At 39.9% G+C, this 17,263-nt stretch overlaps 1 long non-coding RNA gene across 1 annotated transcript; it reads right to left on the reverse strand.

The window, feature by feature from the left end:
* Positions 1 to 1,208: 1,208 nt before the first annotated feature.
* Positions 1,209 to 8,160, reverse strand: LOC138979229 (uncharacterized). The gene is made up of 3 exons (XR_011459942.1): positions 7,850 to 8,160; positions 3,826 to 3,963; positions 1,209 to 1,972 (listed from the first exon to the last, which is right to left on the reverse strand). It is a non-coding gene; the product is annotated as an uncharacterized lncRNA (long non-coding RNA).
* Between the last annotated feature and the right edge of the window lie 9,103 nt (positions 8,161 to 17,263).

Genomic DNA, 17,263 nt, shown 5'->3' on the forward strand with positions numbered 1-17,263 from the left:
GAAATGAAAAAAACGTCTGAGGATATCATACCCAGGAACTCTCATGTCAAATTTCATAAAGATCGGTCCAGTAGTTTAGTCTGAATCGCTCTACACACACACACAGACAGACACACATGCACCACGACCCTCGTCTCGATTCCCCCCTCTATGTTAAAACATTTAGTCAAAACTTGACTAAATGTAAAAACGAATATGACGTGATCAGAGATATGTATCGAAAAAATAAAAAAAAACACGTCTGGGAATATCACACCCAGGAACTCTCATGTGAAATTTCAAGAAGATCGGTCCAGCAGTTTTTTCGGAATCGATGGATACACACACACACACACACACACACACACACACACACACACACACACACACACACACACACACACACACACACACACACACACACACACACACACACATCACCACCCTCGTCTCGATAAAATTATAGTTCTATGTAAAACATTTAGTCAAAACTTGACTAAAAAAAAGTAAAAAGCGTTATCTGTCAGCTAAGACTATTATCATTCATTAACATGTTAAGCAGTGTCGGTCCTTTTTCGCACAAACAAAAAATAGCAGGCAAATCTCAAAGCATGTGTGTCCCGTAATATGGACCACCTTAATTAAGTATATAAAAAAGAAAAAGAACGTAACAGTTATAAACGAAAAAGTATCTTGAAATAAATGCAAAACAACAGTTACTACAATCAACCTATGTGGTTGGCACTTCAATTCTTTACTACTAATGTAAAATATTGTTTTACATTGCTTCTTAACTTTTGTAGTGTGCTTAAATTCTGCTCACGTTGAGCTTATGAAAATAATTCTACTTAATAATTACATTAATCTGACTTGCATATCAAACCTGTTATTATTACATATTATGGTCAATTTGACAGTGGTCAATTTTACAAATTCAGTATTTAATGTTTACTGTGTCTCTAGTGCTGCTAAGTAGCTCCAGTTGGGTTTAAACGTTAACTGAATGGAGAACAAATCCGCACAAAATTAAACGTCTTCCTGAGAAAAGAAGCAAGCTATCAGCATAAAACAATAAGTGGTCCATTTTACGAGCCCTTTCCCTATATATTAGTGCATGTATCTCTGTTTTTGCAAAAAGTACGCATACGTAACAAAACTAAATAAAAACGTCTTTTCATCATGGCACAAAACGTCGTTTCATCATGGCACAAAACGTCTTTTCATCATGGCACAAAACGTCGTTAACACACACGAGATAAACCAGACTATAATTTTAGAACTGAACATGAGGCTAGATGCTTCAAAGAAAAAAAAAAAAACACTATCGCGTGAATAGTATCACTAAATGTGGAGTTTAACGCACACTTCAGTGAGATAACAGTTTTACATAGTCTGACTCTGAGCTCCACTTAACGACGACTCTCTATAAAACGGAAATCTGAACATACTCTGAACACCCTTTATGACCGTTTAAATTTTGTTGTATTTTTAAAGGTTTTCCGGTCATAACCCGAGATTTGCATTAGAAGGCAGGGTCAAGATGAAATGTCGTAGTTCATCAGTTTAATCCCTGTCGTATCTGTTCAGTCACTACACAACACAACCATTCCTTTTACAACGACAACAGAAAGCTGCGCTGACCACAGTATACAAGGTGCAATGGTGCGGCGTCATGGACGCAAGCGATGACGTCATCAGTCGATAGTGACGTTATCGAATTCATCTGACCTAGAGGCCTTTGGATAAAAGACCGTGATGACGTCATCATAAAGCGGTGTCATTGCGATCATCTGACAGTCACCCGCGGATACCAGGCCGTGATGACGTCATCGAAACGTGACGTCATGGGAGTCATCTGACAGAGAGTCCGTTGGTCCTGGGACGGTGCCATGAGCGCTGATGGACGTACTGGCGATGAACTGGTGATGGCTGGTCTGTCCTTCGAGCTGCACCACCGCTTCCTTGAGTTTCTCGCTCGTCTCGTGGATGGCGTCTGAAGGGGACAGAGAAACAATAAACAAGGGTTAGATGAGCGTTTGAAATACTGCGAAGGAAAGAAGTGGTTTTGGTTCCCCAGGGACCCGTTCTGTGTTTTCCCCCAAAGCCACTCTTAACACCCCCCCCCCCCCCCCCCCCCCATCATTTGTTCACCTTTCCAACCCCCGAACTGTGGATGATTTTGACATCACTTGGGTCCAGGGAAACTACAACTCTTTCTTAGCTTTGAACATCGTAGACAGGTTAAACACGTTATCTTAGACAGAATGCCTGCTAATACTTTAGGTGTTAGGACTTTGGTTTAGTTTCAACAAAGTTTGGGTGACGGGGTGGTTTTGATCGTCAGTGCTAACTAACCAATTGAACAATAACTAGTTGCAGAGTATACGTGGGATGTTCAATTCACAAGCTCCACCTCCCATCCCTCGTGTACATTTAATCGATTTCCATTAAACTGAATCGATCAAAGTATTATTCCTGTTACGGACATTTAAAATGCTCCCTGTTTCATGTGCTACGTTTAGGCGAGGCTTTTAACTCAGACACGCGATCACGATACAATGTTCTAGTAACCAAAGAAAACACACACACACACACACACACACACACACATCCACACACACACACTCACACACACACACACACCCACACACACACACACCCACACACACACACACATCCACACACACACACACACACACACACACAAACACACACACACACAAACCGACACACACAAACACACACACACACACCCACACACACACACACACTCACACACACACACACACACCCCCCACACACACACACACACCCACACACACATCCACACACACACACCCACACACGCACACACACATCCACACACACACACACACACACACACACACACACACACACACACACACACACACACACACACACACACACACACAATCAAAGTACATGTACATATCGTGTTCACTTCAAAATAATACCGTGCACCGCAATGTTTAAAGGTATCTTCCTTCACACGTTAGCGATCATGTAAACATAGGGTAAGTGCATTCTATTACTTGAATACAAACCTGATACCAAAAATGAACAGCCTACATGCTTCCTGTGAAGAGTAGGAATTTTGTTTAGCTTAAATAATCTTACAAGTAGTCACTAGTGTCAGTTACAATATGAATTCATCAACAACAACAAAAGCTCTCTGTTTGAAATTTGGTCAAAGTAAAAGAATGTTTTTATCATATGTAAAAGCCTGGCTAGATTTGTTTTGGTTAGTACAGGTAATTTCGTTTACACGAGTGGGACTGTCACTGTAACGTAGAACACTTATGTGCTAGTGACACACAGTAGCCTACAAACGCAAGTTCCATGCAAAAGACATTAGTCTGAAATAAATCAAAGTCATTGAAGAAGGTATTTCAGGAGAGAAAAAAAACAGCTTCTGGGGAAAATAAAACTGGTCCTTGATTAAAGCAAACCACCCGCCAAAACCATTATAAAAACAGTCCACTTTTCGTAGGCAGATGACGCCATAAAGCCATGACTATTTTGATAATCATAACGACATACTTGACACTTTGCATGTTACCTTCTTAAAGGTACGTGCTAAAGTACACCAATTTTTGTAGCTCTAGCTAGCCTTCCTGTGCAGGCTAAAGACTTTTGAAAGGACCATCGCAAAAGCCTCGACAGATCAGTTGCGGCAAACATGATCGCTTGCTCAAGAAGAACAGCATCTACGAACAGAGATGGGTTTAGTGAGTGAATGAGTAGGTGGGAACACAGGGAATAATGACCAAATAAATGTATGGACTGATACGATTAAACATTACAGATGGACGAAGAGAAACTCACTGTGTCCGGGCATGGTCCCTGTGAAACGCGTAACCAATGTTGAATAGATATGCACGTCACCGTTTTCAACCAGCTCTGGGAGAGGCGTAACTAATGTTGAATAGGTGCACACCACTCATCGCAACCAGCTCTGACAGTCTGAAACGAAAAAAAACCCACACATAAATGTCTCACAAACGAAATGGATACAAGAAACACACAGAATAAAAAGATCAGAAATTAAATTTTTTTATTTTTTTTAAATTTTTTTTAAAGATGGGCTGAGAAAAAGTTCACACATAAAACACAACTCACAAAGAAACACACGAAGAAACATCTCAGACCTGACAAAACGTCCAAAAACACACACATCAACTGCCACAAACGAAGAAACACCTCAGACCTGACAAAACGTCCAAAAACACACACACATCAACTGCCACGCACCCTTACCCATTCCCTCTTCGATATACCGTCCACCATCCAGAACAATCGAACTGGGGGTTGTTCTCCAGAGCTGTGTACCATTTTGGGACGTGCATTCTTTCTTTCTTTATTTGGTGTTTAACGTCGTTTTCAACCACGAAGGTTATATCGCGACGGGGAAAGGGGGGGAGATGGGATAGAGCCACTTGTTAATTGTTTCTTGTTCACAAAAGCACTAATCAAAAAATTGCTCCAGGGGCTTGCAACGTAGTACAATATATTACCTTACTGGGAGAATGCAAGTTTCCAGGGGACGTGCATTATCAGTCCTTTACATGATTAAAACGTATATTAAATGGCAACTAGAATGCATTTTCTTTACTTTGTTCAGTAATAATCCAGTTAGATAATGATACAGACATGCAATAAAAAAAACATAGTATAAATGTTTGTCTTCTTTTTTCATAATTGTTAGTGTTCAAAGCCATGTCACAACCTTTGGTTTCCATGTTACGAAGTTGACGTACTTTAAAACCCGTGTAATTTACTTGACGAAGACAAACACAATGTGCAAGTATTTCTGATTCTTTATCTGCAGGCCACGGATACATAATTATGGAACCAGTCCTCATTTATGAAATCAATTTGTATGGTTTAAATGTCTCAGTTAAGTTAAAAAAAAAATCAACTTCGTAACATGGTTTTCACTGGTACACAGCTCTGAAAAATAACCCATACTATACACATTTAAGAGTGCAATATGCCCCATTCATTATAGATAATTTAAGTCTAAATTTAATTAAGAAGTTATTATGATTGTTAATGGTATATGACATTGTGTTGTATACTTGTGTCCTCTCTCTCTCTCTCTCTCTCTCTCTCTCTCTCTCTCTCTCTCTCTCTCTCTCTCTCTCTCTCTCTCTCTCTCTCTCTCTCTCTCTCTCTCTCTCTCTCTCTCTTTTATATTTTTTGTCCATTCTATTGTCGTGTCCTGTCTCCATTATACCTTTGTTTTTTTTGTCAATATGTATTTTGTTTGTTTTGTTTGCTTAACGCCCAGCCGACCACGAAGGGCCATATCAGGGCGGTGCTGCTTTGACATATAACGTGCGCCACACACAAGACAGAAGTCGCAGCACAGGCTTCATGTCTCACCCAGTCACATTATTCTGACACCGGACCAACCAGTCCTAGCACTAACCCCATAATGCCAGACGCCAGGCGGAGCAGCCACTAGATTGCCCAGGGCGTTAAACAAACAAACAAACAAACCTAGGAATTGTTGAATAAACACTGTTTAAACCACATTTAAGAGGATCTAGTATGCAGTCGCACAGGAAGCAGCAAGGCTGTAACTGTCTGGTATGTGTCCAAATGGAACGACAATATTATTCCGTTTAAATGCCTTAAATGCCCCGACTAGGTCGGTTACGTGAGAAGGGTTGTACCTTTAGTTAAAACGTTGAGGTCTGCCTATTTTGGGCGAAAACAAAAAACGCAACACCGGTTTTCTCCGCTTTTTATTTTATTGAGGCGATAAACCTAATACTTAAATATGATTTGTACTAAGTATGTTTTCAAAGAGCGTGTTCGTTTCAGCCCAGGGAAATTGATACGTATCTGTTACAAATTCATGGTCACTTCATTTATTTGATTCGGCGTCGATAGTGTAAGGGGGAGTGTTTCTTGAAGCAGAAACTAGTTTTGTAAGGTTATGTTTAAGGCTGCAGGTTCAGTGGAAGAGAGAGAGAGAGAGAGAGAGAGAGAGAGAGAGAGAGAGAGAGAGAGAGAGAGAGAGAGAGAGAGAGAGAGAGAGAGAGAGGAAGAGAGAGAGGGGGGAGAGGGAGAGAAACACACACACACACACACACACACACACACACCCACACACACACACACACACACACACACACACACACACACACACACACACACACAAAGACAGACCAATACAGTGGCAGAGAGACAGATCGATAGTGAGAAACGACAGATAAAGAAAGACATATATCTACAGATACAGAGAGACAAACAGATATAGAGAGGCAGAGAGAAATACGATACGAAAAGAAACAATGACAAAAGCTGACTGTATCAGGGTTAAAGGCACATTAAGCCTCCCGTAAACCATCACTGAGCTCCCCGAGCCTATCTACATACAGTACAAGCATACTTCCATTTGAACGCTCACCGAACGGGAACATCCTGGTTGCTTTCTGTCGAGAGTGAGACATTTTCAAAGAATTTATTTTCGTGGACTATATCCGAACGGACAATCAGGACCTAACTTTTAAAATCTAAATAATTAATTGACAGCTTATTACACAAACATTCTTAAATCATAAAAGGTTTCTTTTTTCATCAAGACAAGATCAGTACAATTCGAAGTTTTGAAAGTTTGAAATAAGAAAAGCCCGGAAACGTGTCACGCAAAACGTCTTTCTCGTAGCAGACGACGGTTCTGCATAGCGCCAGTTCCTCTGAACGTCCAACCGCCACCGCTCTAGTTCGTGTGACTCGCAGCCGTTTGTTGCGTTTTAGATTCAGAAGTACACAATATGCAGATAAGCTTACAGCGAGTCGCATTGAAATCACAAACTGACGACTAAATTGTGAAAAAACGGAAACTGGAGCACACGGGTTCACGATGGCTCAGGGTAAACCACACAAAAATAAATTCTTTGAAAATGGCTCGCTCTTTACGGGAGGGCACCTAGAATGTTCTCAAGCGGTGAGTGTTAAAATGAAAGGGTGTTTGTACTGTGTGTAAAAGCCTGACAGTGTCTGTGATGGTTTACGGGAGGCTGACTGTGCCTTTAATCTAGTAAACTTGTTTTCTTGCTGGTATTCTCAAAACTTTTTTGGAATTGATTGCCAAACGGAATAGAAAGGCATAAGAAGTGAAACTTCATGTGTATTTTCTGTACAAGGAAAATCCTCCTCCGATGAGTTAAGTGTATCACACGTAACACAACTTTCGCTGAACAAGCTATTCGTTAATTTAAATAAATCCCAAAACAAAGAGACTGCCAACATTACATTTATTATTATTATAATTATTCGTTCATTTAGTTATCAGTGAGATGATATGTTCTTTGAGTGTGGTAACAGAAAATATTGATGCAAGTTTTCATAAAGGCCTACATTTGCGTCTGCATGTTTTTTGAATGATCATAATTCTGTACAAATGACAGTTTCTCACTGTCTCATTGAACAGGAAACAAGCTGATGACAAAATGCAGCCCCGTGCTTCTTGTGACAGCGACACTTTCAACAACAAGTACTGGTCAAAGCATGGCAGTGTGTTGTTGTGAGAGTGTCAGTTGCGACACTCGCAAGAAAACATCACCTTCTCGTGTCATTGTCTCATATTGTTGTTAAGTATCATGGAGGTCAGAGGGTGTAAACCCAAAGTCAGAAAGTGTACACCCATAGTCCATGCGCCGTGTTAAACGTGCGGTGTGTTGTCACGGACAGTGGTTTGACAAGTCACTGTCAGTGTCACTACCACACGTATTGTCTGCACGTGTCAGTGTTGTCAGTGGCACAACACACACTTGGTAGTGGGGTAGGGTTTGGGAAAAAAATAAGAGTAAAGAAAAGTTGACGCTGGTTCACTTACCTTTTATATTTGCGATGACCGGATGGCCTCGCCGCGTTTTCTGGCTCTGTGAACCTGTATGAAACGACACCTTGGTTCCGTCACCTTGCATGATGTAAGCGAATTCCATGGCGACCAGTGATCACGGTGAGACGGAGAACAACCAAAGTCTTACTGCCTCCTCCTTCCATTGCGAACAGAGATACACTGTTTTTGTTCAGCAGACCGGTCAGGGTGTCTTCAAGAGACGTCGGCAGGCCACCCACGGGCATATTTCCAGAGACTTTGAGGCAAAACAAGGCGAGAAAATGGAGAGCCATGTGATCCGTGTCTCCTGCGGGAGAGCTAGGCAAGGGAGGCAATCGAGTCTTGTTACATTGAGTCAAGTTTTGACTGCTTGTTTTAGCATAAACAAGAAATCGAGACGATGGTGGTGGTGGTGTGTGTGTGTGCGTGTGTTTGTGTGTGTGTGTATGTGTCCCGTCTTGGGGTCCAGCGAGCCGCGAAGCATTTTAGTGATTTTGAACAGTATATCTATCATCTGTATGCAAGAAAATGCACACATTTGACACCTCTTTCAAAGTTTTCACTTAACTGGTGTGTTTTTTAAGAAATCTGGAAACTGTTTTCACCATTTAAAAATTTGGATTTTGGGATGAGAACTTTTATCCCTGATGTTGTGCTACGATTCGGTGTATTTTTAGATTGCCTTCATGTTTTGAATGCAAACACACACACACACACACACACACACACACACACACACACACACACAGGCGCGCACGCACACACACAAATATATATATATATATAGAGAGAGAGAGATAGAGAGAGAGAGACAGACAGACAGACAGACAGACAGACAGACATTACTGATACAGACAGGGTAAAGCATCAAAACACAGACAAACAAGCAAAATAATTTTTTTGAACATTTTTATTCGTAACAAAGCCTTGATACATTTAGCAATAAAAGACTGCAGACGTCACCAACATCAAAGGAACACAACTACGATACGGCGGAGAATTGTAGTAGTAGAGAAAGTAGAGAAGTAAGGAAGAAAGGAAAAATAAAACATAACAAGTGATATAACACTGGGGTACAGAAAAAAGAGCGCTCAGATAAAGTTTTTAGGGGTCAGAGCAGGACTAAGACTTTACAGTTGATAGTACGATCAAATGGTTACAACACCACCAGTAACATGTACAGTCACTGTTGCTACACTTCTGGCAACATGTTCCACTTGTACAGACAGAAGGGGCCCTCGTCAGCTCTCGGACAACCAGCGCTTTGGCAGTGTGTGTAATGTCGCCGTAGCGAGATTTCTTGTGGACACCAGCCTCAGGGCCCTTCGTATATTATCACAATCAGTTGAGATACAATTATACTAGAACAGAACATCAAGACAAGTGTCGATAATGATACCAAAACAGATACATATCACTTCAATCATTGTAAAAAGGGGGAGAGAGAATTAAAATTTGATTTCAATTAATAGTAAGCACCCAACAGAATTCAGTATTCGCGCACAGCTTTGACGCCGTTAAAACAGCGACTGAACGAGAAAGGCAGACAGATTGACACATCTATACGAGCTAAGTAAAAACCTGTGAAGTATGATTGTTGTAGTTCTGGACTCCTGTTGATAATGAAAAATGCGCCAATTATAATCTGGGCCACCCCTTTTTAAGTGTTGTAATAAGCCCAACAAAATAAAGGAAACAAACTACGAAGAAGAGAACACAGCAACATTTTCACCACGGTAAAACTGATGTCGACCACAGGCGCAGAAAAAAGCGTCAGCTTTGTCAGTCGCGTACACATGAATAGTAGTGTAGAACACAAGAGACGCCGAACACATTTCCCTGTGCCTATGATGTCGATAACGTCGTGGTTGAAATATCACTGTGGTCTCTTTTCATGATGTGCGTTTTGTAATAATTACGATGAAACAAAACGGTTACCAACATGCGACTCGAGACACGAGAAGAAAAGGCAGAAGAAATGAAGGAAAAAGTAGTGATATTGCAGTGGTTGCTCCGACAATTCCAGCTACTGATATTCAAGTGAAACAGCACCAGGCGCCCTTCGGCAAAAACACGCAAAGAATTGCATATCTGGGGAAAAAATGACTCACGTTTTTCCCCACCAATGCTGCCTTTTTTGCAGAGAAGCAGTATACCAAAAGGTGTGAACAAGAACCGTTCTAACAAAGCATGATGAAATCCAAAAAAAGAACTTAAAAGGAAAAAAAGTAAGTTGTTTTCTCTTTTTGTTGTCTTTCTGAAGAAGAAAAAATGACCGTACTTTGGAAAGCCGGCTTCGCCATCATCAAAATATAGGCACGATACTTCTGCGTAGACTTACCGACCAGCGTTTGCTGCGTTCAAAGCAGCATTCATTCACTCGTTAAAAAAACGTGAAAAAGTAATATTCGCAACGGATGAAAGGGAAGTTCTGAGACAATGTTTTACCGTGGCAGTTACAGAGGTGTTTTTAATTGTTCAAATTTTATGATTATTTTCTTCTGTGCGAAGAACCGCTAGCTAAGCCCAGTGTACAGTTCCAGTATAGGAACCCCACATTGGGACATAGACACCGGAGGAACCCACGCTACTTATTATCATCTCAGTTTTGAACAAGTATAGACAACGCTAAACTGTGATGATAGAATATTTTGATTGAACACAGTTAAACAGCAACGCCAGATCATCAACATTTCTGTCTTTCTGTTTTCTGTTAAAACAAAATTACCGAAACAACGTGGGTTGTGAGAAAACGTGTCCCAAATACTGCAGATGTTCGCACGTACCGTAAAATCCCAAGCAAGCGCCCAGTATCTAGCAAACGCCCACCCCCCATTTTGGCCAAAAGTTGTGTAGTGACTAGGAAACGCCCACCCCTTTTTTGTTGAAAAAAAATAATTGTTTTAAGACATTCGGCCTCCTTTATCTACGATCTGTGCACACTGTTCGATGATTCGCCGGTTTTTTCTTCTTATTTTTTTTCTATCACAGAACGTTGATCTTTATTTGTGTAAACAAACGGTGTGTTTATTTTTCATTAAAATTGCATGAATCACTAGTTGGATCACTTTTTTTTCTTGTGAAAATGTGATGACACTTTATCTTGCAAAGGGGTGTAATACCTTAGCAAAGCCCACCCCTTACTTATACCCGAAATCTGTGCAGAGGGGGGGGGGGGGGGGGGGGGGGTGGGCGTTTGCTAGGGGTTTTACGGTAAATGCAAGACACACCTGTCAGCATTGAAGCAAGGTAAGAGATGGGGTAAACTCGATACCAGAGCTACGATCTTATAAACGCCATGCCGCAGTTATAAGCAGGACTTGGTAACGTGAGAATGTCTTGAAGACATGTCTTGTGAGGCCGATGAGCTAACACAACCAGTGTTCGTTGTTTGTCTTTTATTCTTTCTTATACCAACGCAACTGAAATTCTCACCTTTTGTGTAAATACTCACGTGGGGAAAAAAAAATCGTATGCGGCGCAGTACGGTAATACTCAGGTGGTGTACACGCTTTGGACAGAGTACTTCCTCGCTAAACGAATGAATGCTGCTTTAAATCAAAACGAACGCATACGGGTAGCCTACAGCCATTGCTTCTTGGGCGTATGTTGGATATACTTATCCTGCACCAAAACACTTTAAAAAAGTCACCTATTTTTTTTTCTTGCACACCTAATTTATAAGCAATCGCGATTTGAACAAGGGGTGGCCACATTAATTTCTTCGCGTTTTGAAAATATCTTTTAATTGTCAAACTCGTACTTCGCTTGTTTGTTTTTCATCTGAAACTTGCTATTTGTAACCGTTCTTCTGCATGATTGTAAAGACATAAGCTAAAACAACCTATCTGTATGTGTGCATATAGGTAATTGTCATACATGTTCTTTTATTATTTTTATTATTTTAAACCCAGCTTCTTAGGTTGACATTAACTTCTCTACTTCCGACCAATATATTTGTTTTAGTAGCCTATAAAAGGATATGATGCGGTTAAATCTACACGAATTTAATCGACTCACTTTTGGCTGAAATGTGTTTTATTTTGTTCCCCAAAGAAAGGGCCACGGTACGTTTCCCCCAAACAAATCTGACTTTACCGTTACCCAAATTAACATCTGCATTTGATTTGAACATGCTGAAGAATGCTAGTTACCAAGAAGCATTTATAATATTTGAAAGAAACTTGCACCATCGCGTATCAACGTTTTGGGAAGGGTGAGGGGGGGGGGATGACCCGAGGGGGAGCGGAGATGAATGTTTGAGATGACACTGCTTGTGCATTTAGACTGAGAAATAATTCTACTAAGATCTATCCGTCCCCGATCTAATAATAAGTGTAGACAGGAACGGGGTTTCTGCAAGCCACAAGGTCACAAGGTCACCAAAATGTCTCACGAGAAAGCGGACAGGTCAGCCAAAAGTGGCCACCCGAAAAAGAGAGGGCAAGAAAAAGAACTCTAATTAGAATTGTGTGTATCTTGTACAAATTGTGATATGAACACCAGCACGTGTTTGTTTTTTTGGTAGCGAAAAAGGAACGAAAACGAGCACAAGTGTCAAAAAAGCACAAAAAAAGACTCTTCAGAAATCTATGTCGGCCGTTATTAACAAACGCTGGAAGTAACTTAACTGTCTTTCAAAGAACATAGTATGATTCCACATACATCCGTCTATATAATAGTGCTTCTACTCGCCACATATGACCTACTATAGAAATTTATATTAAATCGACTACACACATTAGTACCTTGCCGTATCGGAAACTCCCCAGGTTCGGCATAATACGCGAAAATCTATACATAAATACGTTACTGCTTTGAAACTCGTGACATTAAAAGACAGCGCAGACGCGTTCAAGCGAAACAATAATAACAGTACAGAATAGTAATAATCAAGTAATGGACGAAACGACATCACAAATGTGGATTGATTAAAAAAAAGAAAGACAACACTGTGCAGTACATCCTGGCGTGACTTTGTTGTGACCAAGCTCTCAGGAACCGATAACGAAATTAACAGCCTAAATTAGGAGATTTAAATTGAAATCTGGGTATATTTCAAACACGAATAAGTCAAACGCACCGGGTTGTATCTCCTTAAGCCTTCTAAAAATCTTGTTCGAGATACGACTAACTCATTTTTACCTTGCCGCGTTTCTAAGTTCCTATTTCAGAAAGTCCGTTTACAATTTCTATCTGTTTAATGAATCTCGTGTAAAATTCCAGAATCCGTATGTTTTTGATTAATACATTCTTGTATTTTTTTTTTGCAGTAATCTATATAATACACGAGAACGCACGCGCGCCGATATGACGCAAGATCAAATCACTTCATTGAAGATAGATGTGTTTAATTAACTACATGCGAGAACATCAAGAATTGTTTATTAAAAGTGTGCACACACAAACCACGAGAACGTCTGCACAAAAACCACGTTGGAATTATCCCAGCGCGTACACTGATTGAAGTAACGTCACAGATGCAAACAATACTCCAAGAAACAACAGTGATGTGTGTGAAAGACAAAAACGAACTGAAAAACGACTGATGGAGGTACGACTGAATTAAGACACGATGAACCAAACGACAACTATGGGTGCAGGTGAGACATAAACAAACAAACGACCAAACAAACAAACAAACAGACCAACAAACAACCAGCAAAACGTCTGAAATTCATATTCATTCCACAACCATAAGAAGACATTGATGATGATTTTTTTTTTTGTCAGAACAAGAATACAAGATTTTATGATATAGTGACGTACGTACTAGGTGTGACGTGAACATGATGCAATAATAAGAATGACGTGCCATAATGACACAAACGGTACATACAGCAATGAAATCGTTGTCTGGGAAACAGTCACAGTGCACGGCTCGCTTCTTCCCAATATTCGGCCTATTCCATAACGTAAGTAGCGCGACATGACGCTAGCTTATTAGCCTTCATGCAAAGCATTTGTTTTACAGAGCATTCAATGCTGCTATTACGTCAGCTGCCTAGGTGTTCGTTAGTAGCACGTCTATCGTCCTGCTTAATTAATTACCACGAGTACTAATTTCGTGGGCTAATTTACAAAATCGGGCTTTTTTGGCGAAAACAAAAAAATAACAGAAATTACAATCATAACTGAATAATTGTATGTAATACATTTACTCTGATTAAGTTTAGTCATATCGAAACTGCTAAAACATGGAATCATGTAGATAAATGTTTGATGTTAAGAAACTCTTGTTAAACATTGAAAACGTTTTCCTTGAAAGACACTCAAAATGAGTAAAAATCATTAAAAGTATTTCTGCGCCAAAAATGAGCAAAAGAGCTATAAAAATCCCTTTCTGGAGTATAAAATAACTTAACAGCAATTGGACTTAAAGGAGAAAAAGTCGAAGAGCATCGCGCGCTCTCCAGCATAAAAGGAACGAAATTTTGAAACGGAACGCCTGCACAACTTCGTCATTACCTTTAACACAGGGTTTAATCAGTGAAATTAACAACCTAGATTATCAAAACGCAAAAGAAAAGAAAAAAGAAAAAAAGAAGAAGCTTAACACGGGAAACAAATCTCGCAATCTCCAGTAATATCAAATTGCGGCAGGACGTCAGGTGTGTGTGTATAAGAGAGAAATGCCCTATGGTTCTGACCACAACCGACCAGTGGTCACCTCACGAGAGTGGTCACGTTCAACCGGTCACTGAACTGTACAAAGAGATGGAAACCTACTGTACACGCGCGCGGCATAACCTCAACAACAACAACAACAGGAGTAACAACGACGAAATGAAACACAGAACAAGAGAACAAAAATCATGTCGTGAGTGACATCATGACATATACATTGGCAGGGATGATGAGTAAGTGAGTGACGTCATTGAAATGCGTCAAAACTGTACAATACATACACAAGGATTACAAGTCAAAGTCCAGTAGGTCGAATTTGCAGTGAACAGTTATAATAATCATAATCATTATCGAAACGTCATCAACATCAACACGTCGACATCAATAATAACACCACGCACACGATCTCACGACACTGAGAAATAGTAACCTCCACCGCATATGTCGAGAGAAGGACAAAAGGAGTACAGCGCAAGAGTGACCGTTCATTAATTAATAGGAAACCTAGAAACAAACAGAGAGCCTGATAGCTAAAAACCAGGATGAAAAAGTCGAACGCTCCACGATTTGAAGAATTAATGCAACAAACATCGCGATGAACAAATTACACGCAGATATACACACAAGTGACCACAGAAAGAATTAGCAAACTTGGTTAAAGACAAACACATGATGAGCTATGATCGAAAGAAAAACATCATTCCCATTGAAATCAAAGTGAACATTTGAATCTTTCTTTTCTTTAGTATGTAAATGAACATTTCAATCTCTTATATTGTCGGAGGGCCAAAAGTAGCGAATTGAGCAAATTAACTTGAATTGTTAACACAATGACACAAATGTCGACTGTTCAAAATTGTATAAAGTAACACGAAATAAACTGGTAAAATTTCTCACAATAATAAATATGTATTACAAATATTAACATAATAAGACAGAAGTTGCGGCATATTTTTATGACTGTTGAATATCCAGGTGGTACTTGTATGTCAAAGAAAATGCAGAGAGAGAGAGAGAGAGAGAGAGGGAGAGAGAGAGAGAGAGAGAGAGAGAGAGAGAGAGAGAGAGAGAGAGAGAGAGAGAGAGAGAGAGAGAGAGAGAGAGAGAGAGAGAGAGAGAGAGAGAGAGAGAGAGAGAGAGTATAAGAGCTTTACACAATTCGAGAGTCAGCCATAACGAGTAAATATATCATAACATTAAATTCAGGACTGTAAATAACATACATCGATCGATAAATGGGAAAAATAAGGTAGTGTTGCATTACAATTCTAAGTAAATGGGTATGTCTCCGTAAAAAAATATCTAGGCTGTTTGTAGTATAGGCAGTTCCTGTGTATCGTTAGCCGAAGCATTATTCCCTCACAATTGTACGGATGCCTTTTCGAGCCTTATTGTATGATAACCTACTCCTGTTCATAAATCTAATGTATCCAGGCAAAAAGAAAACAGTTTATTCACTCGGACCATACTCTCTTTGGAACAACTATCAAGGGGCGAGTTGAGGCAAAGAATGAAGCCTTCAATTGTATTTTCTTAGTTATTGTGCTATTCAAAAGCCTGCCCACAACCAATCTAGACCATCCATCTCGTCAAAATTCGTTTTCTTTTTTAATGAACAGGTCTGAATTGTCATAAACATAATACTTCGCGTTCCACTTGTCTTGAACCTAGGTAGCTGTCATTATTTTAAGTTTTAGCTCATAAACCCCTCCCCTATAAAACACGCCACTGCACAATTTATATGCACCCTTACGCCGGTGTTCTTCAGAAGCATGACAGTAAGGTTTGAAATGCCCCCCCCCCCAAACCCCCATCCCATCCCTAACTTAACATAGTAATCAAACTGTCAAATGGATGCTTCAAACTGGTAAAACCTTTTTCCAGATGTAAAAACACACGAACGAACTTCAAGTAACTGAAAACGATTCAACTCAGCACAGTTTCAACTCGACGTCAAAGAACAAAGCAATATCCGATATGTAAATGAATGCATTTTGCCGAAAAGTATATATGTGATCAGCGGTAACTCAAAATAACCCAGGAAAAAAGCATAAACAGCTCGGAAACGCGTACGAATTAACAATGTAGCATATAGATGGCAATACAAACTTTGCTAATTGGGAGCTAAAGCTCGATTTAACTAGCACTAGGCAGTACAAGTTCAGTCAGGGCTATTCATCAGACATTTTGCCGGTCCGAATAGAGTGTGAGAAAAGCACCCCCAGCAATAGAATGTTGTCATCAACAGCTTCGTATTTACACCAGGAAGGAGATCAATCATTCATGTGTCGCCATTGTACTTTATTTAAAATGTGCCTTTGCTGATACCCAAAGAAGTGATTACTCTAAAACTACACTCAAGACATCATTTTAATATATATCCTCGTCGTAATCAGCGAGAAAATGTCAACGTTTCTAAAAAAACAAAGTGTGCAGAGTCTGTCCACTTCATTTTACCGCTAATATATGTAATGAACTTGAAACACTAACCTTCGAATATGGCTCTTTTCACGAGTAAGAAATTCAATCTTTTTGACTATAAATAGAAATCTCTTTTCGCTTTAAATGAGAATTTTGCTGGTAGATGAGAATACGAATGTTGAATGCTGCAGTAATATTAGCAAGGATTCTGTAAATTCCATTAATCTTACTTCCTTTGTCTGGTCCTCTGTTTCAGCTTTCTACAGAGAGGTACAGTGCTTTACTCTGACGGATAATACGATAGTGCGGTAAAGAAAAACTCCAGCACACCATGTGGCTTCATTGTTCGTCAGCTAACTC

The sequence above is a fragment of the Littorina saxatilis genome, linkage group LG10 (assembly GCF_037325665.1).
Source record: "Littorina saxatilis isolate snail1 linkage group LG10, US_GU_Lsax_2.0, whole genome shotgun sequence".
NCBI classification, from domain to species: domain Eukaryota; kingdom Metazoa; phylum Mollusca; class Gastropoda; order Littorinimorpha; family Littorinidae; genus Littorina; species Littorina saxatilis.